Source organism: Hypanus sabinus, chromosome 2 (assembly GCF_030144855.1).
Source record: "Hypanus sabinus isolate sHypSab1 chromosome 2, sHypSab1.hap1, whole genome shotgun sequence".
Taxonomy (NCBI): domain Eukaryota; kingdom Metazoa; phylum Chordata; class Chondrichthyes; order Myliobatiformes; family Dasyatidae; genus Hypanus; species Hypanus sabinus.
The window spans coordinates 145,989,133-146,007,456 of NC_082707.1; the positions used below are offsets into that span (position 1 = coordinate 145,989,133).

Here is an 18,324-nt window from a genome sequence, read left to right on the forward strand (position 1 = left end):
GCAAAAAAGCACAGTAAGTGCAAACATTCTAGCTACACAAATTACAAAAAGTAGCAGAGAGCTAAATATGATGGTTAAAATATAATGGGTTGCTTCCTGCAAAGAGCTGAAGTATAGATTAGAACAGCAGATTGTGGTACAATTATGCAGAATATTAATTGAATGATAATTGAATTTTGTGTATGTTACTGTTCATTGCATTACAGGAACTGAGATTAAAATGGAGAAAATGGGGAGGTGGTTAATGAGAATGTTGCCAAATCTGCAAGTCTATAGTTATGAGCTAAGATTGAATAAGTTGGGGCTGTTGGCTTTGGAATGGAGAGGCTAAAGAGGGACTTAAAAGAGGAGAATTAAATTATAAGGAGCCTGGATAGCAGAGGCTCAGAAAACAGAAGCACAGATGTAAATTAATTGATTAGAGGACAACAAAGGATATCATTTTCACTGAGTTGGTAATAGGAGTCTATTACCAACTAGGTGTTGGTAATAGGACCATAGAACCATAGAACATTACAGCACAGAAACAGGCCTTTTGGCCTTTCTTGGCTGTGCCAAACCATTTTTCTGCCTAGTCCCACTGACCTGCACCCGGGTCATATCCCTCCATACACTTCTCATCCATGTACCTGTCCAAGTTTTTCTTAAATGTTAAAAGTGAGCCCACATTTACAACTTCATCTGGCAGCTCACTCCACCCTCCCACCACTCTCTGTGTGAAGAAGTCATCCTTAATATTCCCTTTAAACGTTTCCCCCATCACCCTTAACCCATGTCCTCTGGTTTTTTTCTCCCCTACCCTCAGTGGAAAAAGCCTGCTTGCATTCACTCTATCTATACCCATCATAATTTTATACACCTCTATCAAATCTCCCCTCATTCTCCTACACTCCAGGGAATAAAGTCCTAACCTATTCAACCTTTCTCTGTAACTCAGTTTCTCAAGTCCCGGCAACATCCTTGTAAACCTTCACTGCACTCTTTCAACCTTATTAATATCCTTCCTGTAAATCGGTGACCAAAACTGCACACAATACTCCAAATTCAGCCTCACCACTACCTTATACAACCTCACCATAATATTCCAACTCTTATACTCAATACTTAGATTTATAAAGGCCAATGTACCAAAGGCTCTCTTTACTACCCTATCTACCTGTGACACCACTTTTAGGGAATTATGTATCTGTATTCCCAGATCCCTCTGTTCTACTGCACTCCTCAGTGCCCTACCATTTACCTTGTATGTACTACCTTGGTTTGTCCTTCCTAAATCCAATACCTCACCCTTGTTTGTATTAAAACTCCACCTGCCATTTTTCAGCCCATTTTCCCAGCTGGTCCAAACCCCTCTGCATGCTTTGAAAACTTTCCTCACTGTCCACATCACCTCCAATCTTTGTATCATCAGCAAATTTACTGATCCAATTTACCACATTATTATCCAGATCATTGATATAGACGACAAATAACAATGGACCCAGCACTGATCTCTGAGGCACACCACTAGTCACTCAGAATAGCAATCCTCCACCACCACTCTCTGACTTCTCCCATTCAGCCAATGTCTAATCCAGTTTACTACCTCACCATGTAAACCTAGCGACTGAACCTTCCTAACTAACCTCCCATGCGGGACCTTGTCAAAGGCCTTACTGAAGTCCATGTAGACAACTTCCACTGCTTTCCTTGTAACCTCCTCGAAAAACTCTAATAGATTGGTTAAACATGACCTACCATGCACAAAGCCATGTTGACTCTTCCTAATAAGTCCCTGCCAATCTAAATACTTGTAGATCCTATCTCTTAGTACTCCTTCCAATAATTTACCTACTACCAATGTCAAGCTAACCAGCCTACAATGGAGCCTGCTGTCTGAAAAGGTGGTAGAGGCAAAACCCCTTTTAATACAAAGAGTACTTAGACACTATGTACTTCGAGCCGTAAATGCTTGGGCCATTGATGTCGGTGCTGCATGATTGGGTTTGAACAGCACTAACACGTGAGCTGAATGGCCTTATTCTGTTTCTTAAGTGTTCTATGATACTTGATGATCATATGTGGAATTACTGAATAGCAGAACAAAACAAACTCTCCAAATCACCTATTTCCAGAGAAAATCGATTAAATCAGTACCGAATGAAAATCTAAGTTGGGCCTTCATCAAGATAACACTGTGTTGTCTCCAACATATTTTTAAGAAGTTCTAGTGCCAAACACTCCCCAGAATCTTTCATCTCCATAGAAAGAGGATGTTGTCATCTTTACAGGAGGTTAGATTTATCATATGCAACCCCGTTAAAATTCTGCTCAACGGATTGAAACCTGACTGATGTGTTTCAATAATTAGGCTTGCAACACTTGTGAAGCTGTTCCTGAAATTAGAGCCTATTTGTTTACTGTAATAATGCAAATCCTAATTTACTCATTCCAGCTGGCCAGTCATGCATGTACCATTTCCATTTCTCATTAAGTCCACTAGTTGGAAAGCTTTACGGTATAAATAAGAAGATACGTTTTTACTATTTTAAGCTTCATATTACTCACTCCCACATTATGCATTTGATGATAACACCATATATCAACATAAATTTTAATTTCTCTTAACTACTAAATATATTAAAAACCTTTGAAGGGTTTCAAGCTGGTAGTAATGCTTACTAATTAAACTCAGGCAAGTGGAAGTTATAGCCATTTTAAAAAAATGTGCTTTCAGCTAGAGCTTATTTTGCAAGTCACATGGAAGTTTAATATTGTCTTTTAAAGATTTTATGAATCGCATTTATATCCATATTGATTTCATAATTATGATCAATTGACATACATAAAGCTGTATTATAGATAATACTTGGATCAGATATTAAATGACTTGCCCAAATACAGAATCTGATTAATAGTTATACCATTGAATTACTCAAGGGTCAACGTTCTAATGTGATATGCTGCAAAAATTACGTTACATTGATGCGTTGATAGCCCCTGGGGGATAGGGGAAACAATAGCAACCACACCCTCCTGCCCGGCCACCAGTGCGTTCAGGTGGAGGAGACCAGCAAACAACCCATAAAGGCTTTTTGTCTCTGAATCTGGGTGTTTTTGGTGCCAGGCCTGGGAGCACCATGAATAAAGGTAATCATGTCATGCAGTGAAACTAACTATGAAACACAAGAATGTGCTGCAGGCTTTAGTACAAAGCCACTCATTTTATCCCTATTATTCAATCCTTAAATTGCTATCTATTGTAGTGAATATAAAAATGCACAGCGGCTCCAAATACTCACAAAATACTTCATAAGAGACCCACTTACACATGAACTATGCCAGGGAAGTTGGGGGTTTGTGATGCGTGTTGCAGCAATAGGCCACAGACTGTTTTCAAGGCTGAAACTGGTCCCAAGGTCAGTCGAGGACTTGGCAGGCCCACTGTGAAGGAAGACTAAGGGCAAAACTTGGCCATAGGCTTGCCAAAGAAACGGCGGTCAAGCTGGATAAAGAATTGATCCATGAACAGCAACCACCAGACTTGCAAGCAGATTCTTAATTATCTTAACATTAGACTCTATTAATAAAATAAAGCACCACTCGGGCAAATACAAAACAGGTCAATCCATTACAAGAAAATAACAAAACAATTCTGTAACCTGTTCCTTGCACATCAAGCTATTTATGTAAATGAGGTTTGTTATAGCTGAATGTCACCTGTATTAATCGCCTTGAACTTCAGAGCTAAATGCCTGTACTGAATGCAAAGGTTAACACTGCCATCTACTGTTAGCAGATAGTAACAACTTGCTGCTAACACAGTAGCAGAGTTTTTAATGTCAAAGCTGTGTTAAATATTGTTGACTAGTTCTTTATTAATATTGCACTAATATTATTTGTATAAATTTTAAGCATCACTTCACAAAACTATTACAGGCCCAAACATTAAGAATTACAGAGTATGTGAAAAAATTTAAATTTTCCAGCTTTTCAAGAGGTGGCATATGTAAGTCCTTAACTCTGCTTGTATGGTGTACACACATCCATTACCTCACATTGAATGTTTTTCGGACGCTTTGGGTCTGGGACTCATCCTCCAATTCCCTATTTACTTCACTGAGTTGAAGCAAAAAACTACAGATGCTGGGGGACAAAGAAATGGTGGATGAACTTAATTATTTGCGTTGGTCTTCACTATGAGGACACTAGCAATATGCCAGAAATTCGAGAGTGTCAGGAAGCAGAAGTGAGTGTTGTCACTATTACTGAGGTGCTTGGGAAGCTGAAAAGTCTGAAAATAGGTAAGTCACCTGGATCAGATGGACTGTACCCCAGGGCTCTGAAAGAGGTAGCTGTAGAGATTGTGGTAGCATAAGCAGTGATCCTTCTGAATCACTAGATTCTTAAATGATTCCAGAGGACTGGAAAATTACAAATGTCAATCCACTCTTTAAGAGGAAGGGAGCAAAAGAAAGAAAATTATAGTCCAGTTAGCCTGACTTCAGTGGCTGGAAAGATGTTGGAGTCCATTTTTAAGGATGAGGTTTGGGGTGCTTGGAGGCACATGATAAAACAGTCAGCATGGTTTCCTTAAGGGAAATCTTGCCCAATAGATCTGTTGGAATTATTTGAGGAAATAACAGACAGGATAGGCAAAGTCACTGGATAAGTTTACTTGGATTTTCAGGGAGCCTTTGACAAGGTGCTGCACATGAATCTGCTAAACAAAATAAGAGCCCATGGTTTTACAGAAAAAAATAATAACATGGATGGAAGATAGGCTGAATGGCAGGAGGCAAAGAATGGGAATAAAGGGGACCTTTCCTGGTTGGCTGCCAGTAATTAGTGGTGTTACGCAGGGGTCGGTGTTAGGAATGCTTCTTTTCATGTTATATGTCAATGATTTGGATAATGGAATTGATAGCTTTCTGCCAAGTTTGTGGAAGATACAGGCATAGGTGGAGGAGCAGAAGTATTGAGGAAGCAGAAAGTCTGCAGCAGGAATTAGATGAGGAGAACTAGACAAGAAGTAGTGGCAGATGAAATATGGTGCAGGGAACTGTATGGTCATGCACTTGGGTAGAAGGAATAAAGGCATAGACTGTTTTCTAAATGAAGAAAAATATTCAGAAATCAGAGGAGCAAAGGGATTTGGGAGAACTCATACAGGATTCCCTAAATGTTAACGAAGGCAAATACAATCTTAGCATACTTTTCAAGAGGACTAGAATATAAAAGCAAGGATGTAATACTGAGGCTTCATAAGGCATTGGCCAAACTGCACTTGGAGTTTTGGGCTCCTTATGTAGTAAATGATGTGCTGGCATTATAGAGGGCACAGAGGAGGTTTACAAGAATGATTCTGGGAATGAAAGGGTTCACATACAGGGAGCATTTGATGACTCTGGGTTTGTACTCTCTAGATTTTAGAAGAATAAGGGGACATCTCATTGAAACCTATTGAATATTGAAAGGTGTAGATAGAATGGAGGTGGAGAAGATGTTCCCTGTAGTGGGGATGTCTAGGACCAGAGGGCCAGGACATCCCTTTGCAACAGAGACAAGGAGGAATTTCTTTAGCCAGAGGGTGGTGATCTGTGGAATTAATTGCTACAGCCAGCTGTGGAGGCCAAGTCAATGAGTATATTTAAAGTATACGTTTATAGGTTCTTAATTATTATGGGTGTCAAAGGTTACAGAGAGAAGGTAGGAGAATGGAATTGAGAGGGATAATAAAGCATTCATGATGAAATGATGGAGCAAACTCAATGGGCCAAATGACTTAATTCAGCTCCCATGTCTTGTAAGCTAAAGCTGAAATGAAAGAAAAAACTGCTGGAGATATTCAGATGCTTCGGGCAGCAAGCCCCTGCTTAATATGCTGAGTGCCCTAACATTTCCAGTTTTTATTTTACACACCTATGAATCATCACTAGCCCATAAAGAATAACGCGTTGTTTTCACAACTCATACGTTAAAGTTTCTATATACAGACAGATAGACATACTTTATTGATCCCGAGGGAAATTGGGTTTCATTACAGCCGCACCAACCAAGAATAGTGTAGAAATATAGCAATATAAAACCATAAATAATTAAGTAATAATAAGTTAATCATGCCAAGTGGAAATAAGTCCAGGACCAGCCTATTGGCTCAGGGTGTCTGACACTCCAAGGGAGAAGTTTGTAAAGTTTGATTGCCACAGGCAGGAATGACTTCCTGTGCCGCTCAATGTTACATCTCAGTGGAATGAGTCTCTGGCTGAATGTACTCCTGTGCCTAACCGGTACATAATGGAGTGAATGGGAGTTATTGTCCAAGATGGTATACAACTTGGACAGCATCCTCTTTTCAGACACCACCGTCAGAGAGTCCAGTTCCACCCCCACAACATCACTGGCCTTACGAATGAGTTTGTTGATTCTGTTGGTGTCTGCTACCCTCAGCCTGCTGGCCCAGCACACAACAGCAAACATGATAGCACTGGCCACCACAGCCTCGTAGAACATCCTCAGCATCGTCCACATCAGTATCAGTATACAGTACGTCTGTGTATTAGACCGATAAACTTAACAGCTGACTACATTCCTTAGCTAGGTCTGAAGACTACTTTGACCGAATTTTGCCCCTCAACCACACTGATCCCAGTTCTGGAGTGTATTTTGAGTTATGAATAATTTTGCTTCTATTGGCTCACCCTATTGAATTAGTTTGGAATTTAGAACAGGCCTTCCCTATTATCCAGCCAAACGTATGTTCTCTTTCTGTTTGCCAAACTATATGTTCTCTTGTCTCACTATTCTATTGTGCTTCAAAAACATTGCTAAGATTACCCTTTTCATTTTATTTATTCATTTATATTAAGCAAGGTTTATCCTTCAAGTTCTTGTAGAATGTTCTATTGAGCTTTTTTGATCTTTCCTCATCATTTGTAATAAACACAAAAAGAAGCAGAGCAGCTGACAGTAAATATATCCACTTCCCAGAGGGAATCTATTGACAAGTGTTTTCACCTACAAACTGAATACTGTTTTTTTAATCTGAGCTACAAAGAACTTTCTTAAATAATATTTGGAATCTTGCATACAATTTTTGAGATACAAGAGGATAAGAAAATATTTGCAAAGACTATAGTGAATTGAATTGTTCATTACTAAAGATTGAACAAGTTGAGGCTTTTTCCATAGAAAATGTGGCTTGAGGGCAATTAATTGATAAGGCAATACTGACTATGATTGGGCTTTGTGAGATAGATACAGCTAGATACATTTACTGTATGTGCTGGTGCATGAGACTGTGTGTGTATACATTGTATAATATATTTTATATTTGTGTTATTATGTAACATTTTACATTATACTATTGCTGTTGGAGTATATATATAATACAAATATATGCTGCCACGTTCTTTTGATTGACTGTAAATGAACAAAATCAACACAGACACCTAGTGCAGATAATGGACTGCCTTTATACAATGCTATCAACAATTGCTTCCTTCCAATCTTCATTGTCATTGTATCATTCAAGATGATTGTCCCTCAAATTCTTCATACTTCCTAATTTGTTGAAGTAATGAAATCATTTCATTTTCACTCCCGTCCATTTCTGGCATCTTCAATCCTGAATGACTGAAACTGCAGTGAGCAAAGCAGTTGTGAATTGTCTTAATGCTATTTCTCGCCAACTATCAGTGACAAAACTCACTGCTTTTTGAACTGCATGCAACAGATGCTATTTAAAAACTGTTCACTCTAAGCATGGTGTAGTGTCTAACAACCACAAAAGGGCATGCAACTGACACTGGTTAGAAACTGTTCAGCAATAGTCCCCTGTCCCAATTAAACGAACAAAACCCTGGCTATTTTCTTGATTGGGTTTTGTTCTTTAAAAGTTGTCCCAAATAAGGAGTGGTCTTGATTAACTGATGGCCCAATTAACCGGAATTCGCTTTATTTAGAAGCACGGTAAGATCCACTCAAGGGGAAGGAATATTTACATGCAGGACAGATGAATGTCATGGAGGGAGTTACATGAAGAAGGCAGAAAGGAGGGTCATAAGATGCATAATCCCCATACTGGACCAGATGGGTCATAAAACCTATTTGTAATCTCAAAGCTCTGGGGACAGGGGACCAAACAACCATTGTGTTACTGTCTGCAAAACTGATTCCTCAACAATTTGCTGAGGTGAATCTAAGTCTTTGTGCTTCTATGTCAAGATAACAAATCTGAATTGCCAAAAACACTTTAAACTGATAACTTATACAAGAACAACATCAACAATTCTGCCTTTCAAAATCAAATCAATGTAAAATTGCAATATAAATAAAAGTTTCGAATGTTGACCTTTTCTTGCGGTTTCAGTCCACTGCCACGTTTATCTCAGAGTTAGGCCCAAGACCAAGAATTATTCAAATCTTTGAAATCTGTTGTAAAACAAAACTCAGCTATCGCTTCTGCTACCCGAGTTAAAATAATTATAATGCTCTCTAGAATATTCTTATCACAGGAAGGATATTTATCAAAGGACAACCTGCATTTAAAAACCAAAACATTAATTCATTATACTATACACTCCTTTCACACACATCTCTACCCACAGCCCATCCCTGCACAGAGTGAGCCAGAGTCAACATTAAATCCCACAGCAAAAACTTCATCCTGAAACATTAAAATTATCTCCAAAAAACCATAGCAGGAGAAGTTTTTCTATTATATATTATGTACTCATGTTTATTTTGACCCTTACGGATTGTTGTCAAGCTTCCCTGTGTGTACGTGCTGAATGTAATGTGATAGGATGTAATGTAGATGAATTAAAGGTAAAATAAACAGCAACACCTTTGTTCCTCAGCTCTCCACCTCTCATTGTGTTATTCATGGCCACCCGGCTTCCCAGTACTACAGACATAACAACTGGTGACGGAGTGATGATTCCTCACAGGATATTTATTGTTTTGTTCCCTTCAGCAAGATAGGCTCGTGTGCATGCCACAAGAAAGACAGCTGCAGGAAGCGTGGTGAGTGAAGATGGAGGGCAGAGAACGAGAACTGGACAGTTAATTAAAGTAAATAAGAGAGATGGATAAGACTAGTTAACTTTCTGGAACGTGACTGTTTGAAAATGCAACAATGTTTGTAAGTATAGGTCCATATGATGGAATGACAGAACAATAGACTGAAAGGTTTGACTATTTTGCACTAGCAAATTTCATGTTCCAATTTTTCTGACTGTGATGGGTGCAAAAATGTTTAATTATTACTCAGTCTCGTGAAAAACTGAGAAGACAGACTAACATTCCAGAAGGCAATTGAGATTAGTGCTGTACACCTACGGAGATAGTGGCTAAAGAAGCACGGCTATTAAGCGCATCTTTACACCTTCATAAAGTTTTGACAGACTTTAAGACACCTACTGGCAATCAAAGTTACCATCATGGAAAAACTGGGCATTCAGCAAAAGCATGCTGGTATAAGGATTTAGATTGCTGAAGCTGTGGCAAAAATGGACACATTGAACATGCCTGTGGAAGTAAAAGGACACTGTCAACCAAAAACACTGTAATACAGAAAAACGACTTTTGGAAGAACAAGTAGGAATGTGAACAAGGTGGTACATACTGAAGATGGATTGAGTGACTCTCTGTGGCTGAAGAAGCGTTGCATGTTTATCTGTTTCAGGATATAAAGGGTGACCTCGTGGTTGGATGGAGCCACGATGTGGTAGCAGGTGGACACGGGGGCTGCAGTATCGCTGGTGTCAGAGACAGTTTACAAGGAGAAATTGCAGATCTCATCCCAGAAGGGACAAGGTTGACTTTAAAGACTTACACCAGTGAGGTTGTTCCAGTGAGGGGAGTAGTACATGTTACAGTGGAGAATAACAAACAGTAGTTTTTAAAGGTAGTCATCCAGCACTTCTGGGACACTCATGTTTGGAGCAGCTCAAGCTCAGCTGGCACAAAGCACATTTGATTGGTGGGCGCACTGGACTCCAAGGGCTGTTCAAGAAAGACGCAGAAGGGTTTCACAGAGAACTGTGCAGTATGAATGGAATTACCGTTAAGCTGGCTGTTAAGGCTGGGTTCTTAGCAGAAAGACAGAGGTGCTGCTGAACCTCGGTAGTGGCACAGATAAAGAAAAATGGATTGAAAACAAAAGTTCAATTAAATAATACAATAAAAATGAGTGGCATGAAGAAACCATATGAATATTCTAAGGAAAAGCTGCTAGAAATCAAAGAGTTACCCACGTGTAAAGCAGAGAAAGTATGAGAGTATGAGAGTGAAGTATGAGAGTGAAGGCATTTGGGATCCTGAAAGCTGACATGCACCTTTCTATCCCAGTTCTGGCAGGAGTTTGTCACTGGATAGAATGAAGAAGGACTATGCTTCAGATTTGGAGAGAGCAGTTCTCAACCAAAGAGTTGCAGGTCCACGAGGGAGAATAAAGGAAGCAGATCTTGACGCCGTACTCGGTCCTCAGCACCAAGGCTTTGGGGGTGGCTGTCACGTGACCAATACCTCCAATAGTTAATACTGTAACTGGAAGTCCATTGGGCAATAAAAAGAATGAAAATCTTCGTGGATTGGGTCACCAGCGGAAAACTTGAACACCAAGAACCTTTGATCGGGATGGCAGAGACAAAGATCTGCATGACAGAAGGAAAGGAATGAGACTACAAGGAAAAGTGCTTTAGGAGAGAGTTTGGTGATGGCAAACACATTTTTGGTGAGCAGAGGCAACGTGTTTCCTATACTGAGAAGGAACCACAATGGTTTTCTCTGGCCCTACTAGTCAATCGGAAACAATAAAGCTGACAGGATTTGATGATAAAGTGTTATTGCAGAATCCAAGGTGGACAAAGGGGTGGAGGAAGCAATCAGAAACCCTTAAAAAAGGTGCAGAGTGCAATGGTGCTGCCCAAGAAGAGACACCTACTGCTTCTGCATCAGAAGCTGAGCAAGAAGTTCCCTGAGAAGCAGTCTTGCCTGAACCCTCATTGGGGAACCTTGACTTCAGCTCGAAACAAAGTGTACCTGGACTAGCACTGATGATTGATGAGGTGCTTGGTGAAGGTCAGTGTCATCCAGCCCGTTCAGTCAATCGCTTTCAAATAACTTAAGTAGACCAGATTGTTGCTCCAGTAGCCTGTGGCCTACCCTACATGAAGAACTTGAAAGACTTGCTGGTCTGGACCAGAGGATCCCAACTCTCGTTTCGCAGCTTGGAAACTACTTTTGTTTCCATTCCAGCATGGGAAGATAATAAGGAGATTAATAAAAAGGTTGCATCATCTGGTCCCAAACAAATACGAAAAAAAATCAGATACGATTGTTTTCAATAAACGTTTTAACAGTACAAAGGCAAGTGGCACCTCACCTTTGCAAACAAAACCCTCTCAAATTCTACGGCTCCTGTAATGCGGCCTCCATCCCAAGATAGTTTAGGTGAGCTGCTTGGCTGTCAGAATCATCGCACACCACTCCTTAATCAGCAAGGCCATCCATCCATCACCTGGTGGTGCCCCCTACTGGTTAAGATCTGTACATACACCACCAAGAAATAAAATTACTTTCACAACATCCCCAGGTTGTTGGTACCTTCACAGGAACAGGCAGCCTCCAGACTAGTTTAGTGACTAACCCTCAGCATATGGGTTATATTCCCAAGGGTTATGTCCAGAAGTAGAGCCACTCTAGCCTCTTTCTCTAGTTTATATAAATGTCTTTTGTTGCCTGTTGAATTTAATGAGCGCTCCACTGAATGTTAGTAGTTCAGCAGCTGGACTGTGCATGGGAAGGTGAGAAACCTTTAAGATAAGTGGGGGGCTATGTTATGTATTCATGTATATTTTGACCTTTACAGATTGCTGTCAGGCTTCCCTGTGTGTTACATACTGAATGTAACACGAGAGGGCATCTGGGTAGATGACTTACAAGCAAAATAAGCAGCTGCACGTTTCTCGCTCACCTCTCTGTCTCTCGTGTGTGTCATTCACAGCCACCCGGCTTCCCAGTACCACAAATGTCACACTTTTTAAAAAAAAAATTCTCTCAGTTTTAGTTTGTCTTCATGATAATGAAAACATATGTCAAGTGTTTAAGGATTCCTTCCCTGCCAAACTTCTTCGCCATACCCAATTTACAGAGTAATCATTCCTAGACAGCAGACTATAACTCGATGCTTTTGGTTCTGATTAGCTAACTGGCTACTAGCCAGAATTGTACTCACCTGCCATGCTCAAACTGCTAAAATTTAATCCTAATGTACTGAATATAAATACATTCAAATCTATAAGGTAAAGGTATAAACAGAAATTTTATTTCAAAATATCAACAATACTTTCAGAACAGCTATTATTTCAGTTGTCAGAGAAAGCACTATTGAAAACAGTGAGGCAAAAAATTCCCAAGCTGGGTAATGGAAGTCTGCTGAAGGTGGGAACATTGAGTTCTTGCTCAGAACCCTGCCAGTCAACAACGTTACTGGGGTCTAGAAAAGACCTGATGCAAAATACAGCATATAGCCCTGATAATAGTGCTATCTAAAATCCATTGTGCAGTCAAAGAGAGAATACAGCAAACTTGTTTCAGAACATCTTAAGTTACCTTATAGGCATAAGAACATTTGTCGTGCAATTACAGGAACATTATAGGAGGTTAGTACCAAAGTAGTAGCCAGACAGACATGTCGAGTATCCTTTCTACCTACTGAACTGTTCCCTGAACCTATGGACCCATTTCCAAAGATTCCTCATCTCATATTCTCAATATTTATTGTTTTTTCTCTCTTTTGTATTCACACAGTTTATTGACTTTTGCACATTGGTTATTTGAACATTCTGTTGGGTGAAGTCTTTCATTGATTCTATTGTGATTCTTGGATTTACTGTGTATGCTCACAAGTAAACAAATCTCAGGGTTGTATATGCTGACGTATTCATATGTACTTTGATAATCTTTACCTGTGATTCCCTCGTCCATTCGACCCTCCCCACTAATCCTCGCAGCACTTTACCCTGCAAGCGGCCTAAGCACTACACCTGCCCATACACATCCTCCCTCACCTCCATTCAGAGCTCCAGACAGTCCTTCCAGGTGAGGCAAGCTTCACCTGTGAATCGGCTGATGATCATCAATTGTATCCAGAGCTCCCGGTGAGGTGCATTGGAGACACTCATCATAAATTAGGGGACCACTTCATCGAGTACCTACACTCCATCCGCCACAAACTGGACTTCCCAGAGACTAAACATTTTAACTCCAATTCCCATCCCTGCTCCAATGTGTCGACCCATGGCCTCCCTCAGGGTGGAGGAGCAACACCCTGTATTCCACCTGGGTAGCCTCCAACTTGGTGGCATGAATATCAATTCCTCCCCCCCATCCCCCCTATTCCCCCTCTGACCTTTCCCTTCTCCTCACCTGCCTATTACTTCTCCCCGAGTCCCCTCCTCTTTCCCTTTCTCCTATGGTCCACCCTGTTCTCCTATCACGTTCTTTCTTCTCCAGCCCTTGACCTTTCCCATCCACCTGGCTTCATCTACCACCTTCCAGCCAGTCTACTTCCCCTCCCCTAACCTTTTTATTCTGGCACCTTCCCCCTTCCTTCTCAGCCCAAACCCTCAACTGTTTAGTCTTTTCCATAAATGCTGCCTGACTTGCTGAGCTCAGAATCAGAATCAAATTTCATCACCAGCATATGTCATGAAATTTGTTAACTTAGCAGCAGCAGTACAATGCAGCATATGATAAATATAGAATAAACTGAATGAATTACAGTAAATACATATATAAAATGGTTAAATTAAGAATAGTAGTGCAAAAACAAAACTATATTTTTAAAAGTGAGGTAGTGTTTGTGGGTTCAATGTCCATTTAGGAATCATATGGCAGAGGGGAAGAGACTGTTCCTAAATATCGCTGAGTGTGTTCCTTCAGGATTCTGTACCTCCTACCTGATGGTAACAATGAGAAGAGGGCATGTCCTGGGTGTTGGGGGTCCTTAATAATAGATGCCACTGTAGAGGCATCACTCCTTGAAGATATCTTGGGTACTATGGAGGCTAGTACATATGATGGATCTGACTAAATTTACAACTGTCTGTAGCTTCTTTCAGTCCTGTACGATAGCCACCCCCCCCCCCCCCATAGCAGATAGTGATGTGGCCTGTTAGATTGCTCTTCATAGCGCTTTAGGTGACAAACTAAATCTCCTCACACTCTTGATGAAATATAGCCACATTGTCTTGCCTTCTTTATAACTGCATCGATCTGTTGGGACCAGGTTAGATCCTCAGAGATTTTGACACCAGGGAACTTGAAATTGTTCACTCTCTCCATTTCTGATCCCTCTATGAGTATTGGTTTATGTTTCCTTGTCTTACATTTTCTGAAGTCCACAATCTGCTCTTCGGTCTTATGACATTTGAGTACCAAGATGTTGCTACAACACCACACATCCAGCTGGTCTTCTCACTCCTATCATCACCATCTGAGATTCTACCAACAATGGTTGTATCATCAGCAAATTTATAGATGGTATTTGAGCTATGCCTAGCCACACAGTCATGGGTACAGAGAGAGTAGAGCAGTGGGCTAAGCGCACACCCCTGAGGTGCACCAGTGTTGATCATCGGTGAGGAGGAGATGTTATCACCAATCCACACAGATTGTCACAGTTCCTCCAGCATTTTGTGTGTGTTGCTCTGGACTTCCAGTATCTTTAGACTTACTCATGCTTGTAACTTTGATAATAAATTGACTTTGAATTTTGAACTATCAAGCTCCGGAAGGACACTGCTGGCTAGACAGAGTTGCTGGCAACCAGAAACTAAGAAGTGCCATGAAGGAAGATCAAAGTAGGAACAAGAGTGAGTTACTTTTACAAACCTGTGAACTATCCCACTACCTGGAGAGGAGAACAAGCAGATAAGAATGTTTTGGCTACTGACATCTTGTGAAAAGGACAGTATGATAAAATGTAAACGCTCAAATAAACATTTTATATTTAAAGAACCAATGGTTGAAGTAATTGTGCTAGCAGGAATTTGAGGGGATTAAAGAAACATCATACTGATAAGGATAAGGTCTGGACTTGTAGCAGTATAATTTTCTGTAAAGTATGTGAAGAAGTGTACATAAAGGTGCATTGTGAGATGACAAGACACAATAACTGCAAAGACCTGCAGTCAAGAAGCCAACACTGAGTCAGGGACTGAGAAAAGAACTCCCCATGTCGAGTCCTGGCCGGGTTTACCTTGAAGGTAATATCTGAATGCAAATTGTATACAGAGTTATGTAAGTAAAGAGTTAAGTAAATGTTCAAACTATGTAGTGAATCTGAGTTTGAAGTAATCATGCTAAACGTAAGCACTAGGCAAAGTTATTCTCACATGCTGCATTTAATTAGCAACAAAATGAGTGCTGGGACCTCTGTTCTTTGTAATATATATTGATCTAGGTGGTCCAATTCATAAATTTGCAGATAATGTGAGAGTTCATTATAACTTTGGTTTGGAAAACAAAGGACATAGCAAGATAGCAAAATGCAATGCTGGATTCTGGAGTAATACACAAAAAAACTGGAGGAACTCAGTGGGTCAGGCAGCATCTATGGATGGAAATGGACGGCTGATATTTCTGGCCAAAACTGGTTGCTAACCAGCTGAGTTCCTCCAGCCTTTCATTTGTTACTACAGCCAAGATATACAGTAGATCAGTCAAAAATTTAAGAAGAGAAATGGCAGATGGAGTTTTATCTGGACAAGTGTGAGGTAGTGTATTTTGGGAGGTCAAGTACAAAAAGGTTATGGTAAATGGAATGGACCCATAGGAACATAGATGCACAGAGGAGTGGGGTACAAGTCCATCGCTCACTGAAGTGAATAGGGTGCTAAATACTTGCCCCTATCAAGAGTATAAAATTTGGAAAATAATTTTGCAGTTGTATAAAATGTTGGTTTGGCTACATTTGGAATATGGTGTATAGTTCTGGTCAGCACACTGTAGGAAGGACATGGAGGATTTGGAATGGGTGCAGAAGAGATTCTCAGGCCCTTGCCTGGATGAGAGTGTATCAGAATGGATAAACACGATTGGCTTTCTCGAGAGTGTTAGAGGCTGAGTGACAACCTGATAGAGGTATAGAACATTGCGAGAGACATACATAGGATAAACTGTCCGAGCCTTTTCCCCAAGGTGGAAATTTCAAATACTAGAGGGCAAAAATTTAAGGTGAGAGGGCAGAAGGTTAAGGGACATATAGTAGTCATGTTTATTCTTTACACAGAGAGCAGTAGATGTCTGGAACATGCTGGCAGGGGAGGTGAAAGAAGCAGATACAGCAACAGTGTTTAAGGGGCACTTAGGCACGATCTGCCTGCTTCACAGACATAATGGCCAGATATACCACTCCCAGCTTACCCTAACACCATTGAAGAATTGGCTGAGTACAATGTAACAATGGCATGTTTCATAGAATCATGCAGCAGAAAGAATGCATTTAACCCATCATGCCAGTACTAGCTCTTTGAAGGAGTCAGCCAATTAGTTCCATTCCCCTAGTCTTCACTAATAACCTTGCTGCTTTCTCCCCTTTGCTTAGCACTAATAAAAAATAAATCAGTTTGAAAGCAATAATTTAACATACATAGAAACTGGATTATTCAATCTTCTTTTTAAGTAAATTTATTTGCCTGTGGCATCTATTTCCAAACAAGCTACTCATCAATTTCAAACTACCTTAATGTATTCAAAATCAGCCAACCAGTGATTTCTGTGCTTGCTGATTGATTTCAATGTGAAACCTCCAGGAAACATGTTACTGCTGTAAAAGGTGAATAGCTCCTGAAACAAAAACATGCAAAATAACTGCAGAGTTCAAACACATTAACTACCTGAAGACTGTAGAAAAATGCTGACTGACAATATGCTAAAGTGAGAGGATAATTTCTGGAAATGCAAGGACAGATTAGGCAAGTCCAACCAATTATTAATTGCCAGATTACAAATATATATTAAAATTCACATACAACTATTAAGTTTTGGGCTTCTCATTACTAAAATAATGATTTATTTTCTATAATCTGATGTACGCTTATCAGAATAATAGGAAAGAAATAATTCAGTTTCAAGACAGTTCTTTACAACCATACTGTACCAGGTACACTTGTTCAATCTGTTTGTACTGCCTGCCTTCCACCTTCCATCACAGAACAACTACCCAACCTGAATGTTTTTCAAGACATCCTTTCGAACAAGAGAATCAGTGAAATAAAGATCAGATTTACTGAACCTGAAGCTCAGCAAACAGAATAATTAACAAAAGCTTGGGGGGTTGTCAGTTTTTTTAGAATTTATGATGAATTTTAAATGAGTGGCAAGAGAAAGACCATTATCCCTGGTTAGGGAGTCTCATAAAGTCATGGAAAAGTACAGCACAAAATCAGACCCTTCAGTCCATCTAGTCCATGCTGAGCCATTTAAATTGCCCACTTCCATTGACATGCACTGGGACCTGCATACCCCTGCCATCCATGTACCAATCCAAACTTACCTATCCGGAGAAGTGTGAGGTGGTACACTTTGGAAGGACAAACTCCAAGGCAGAGTACAAAGTAAATGGCAAGATACTTGGCAGTGTGGAGGAGCAGAAGGATCTGGGGGTAGATGTCCACAGATCCGTGAAAGTTGCCTCACAGGTTGATAGGGTAGTTAAGAAAGCTTATGGAGTGTTAGCTTTCATAAGTCAAGGGATAGAATTTAAGAAACTTGATGTAATGATGCAGCTCTATAAAACTCTAGTTAGGACACACTTGGAGTACTGTGTCCAGTTCTGGTCACCTCACTATAGGAAGGATGTGGAAGCATTGGAAAGGGTACAGAGGAGATTTACCAGGATGCTGCCTGGTTTAGAGAGTATGGATTATGATTAGAGATTAAGGGAGCTAGGGCTTTACTCTTTGGAGAGAAGGAGGATGAGAGGAGACATGATAGAAGTGTACAAGATATTAAGAGGAATAGACAGAGTGAACAGCCAGCACCTCTTCCCCAGGGCACCACTGCTCAGTACAAGAGGATATGGCTTTAAGGTAAGGGGAGGGAAGTTCAAGGGGGATATTAGAGGAAGGTTTTTCACTCAGAGAGTGGTTGGTGCGTGGAATGCACTGCCTGAGTCAGTGGTGGAGGCAGACACACTAGTGAAGTTTAAGAGACTACTAGACGGGTATATGGAAGAATTTAAGGTGGGGGATTATATGTGAGGCAGAGTTTGAGGGTCAGCACAACATTGTGGGCCGAAGGACCTGTAATGTGCTGTACTATTCTATGTTCTAA

General features: G+C 40.4%; 1 pseudogene; it reads left to right on the plus strand.

The window, feature by feature from the left end:
• Positions 1-9,491: 9,491 nt before the first annotated feature.
• Positions 9,492-11,333, plus strand: LOC132403952 (eukaryotic translation initiation factor 4E transporter-like; annotated as a pseudogene).
• The last annotated feature ends 6,991 nt before the right edge of the window (positions 11,334-18,324 follow it).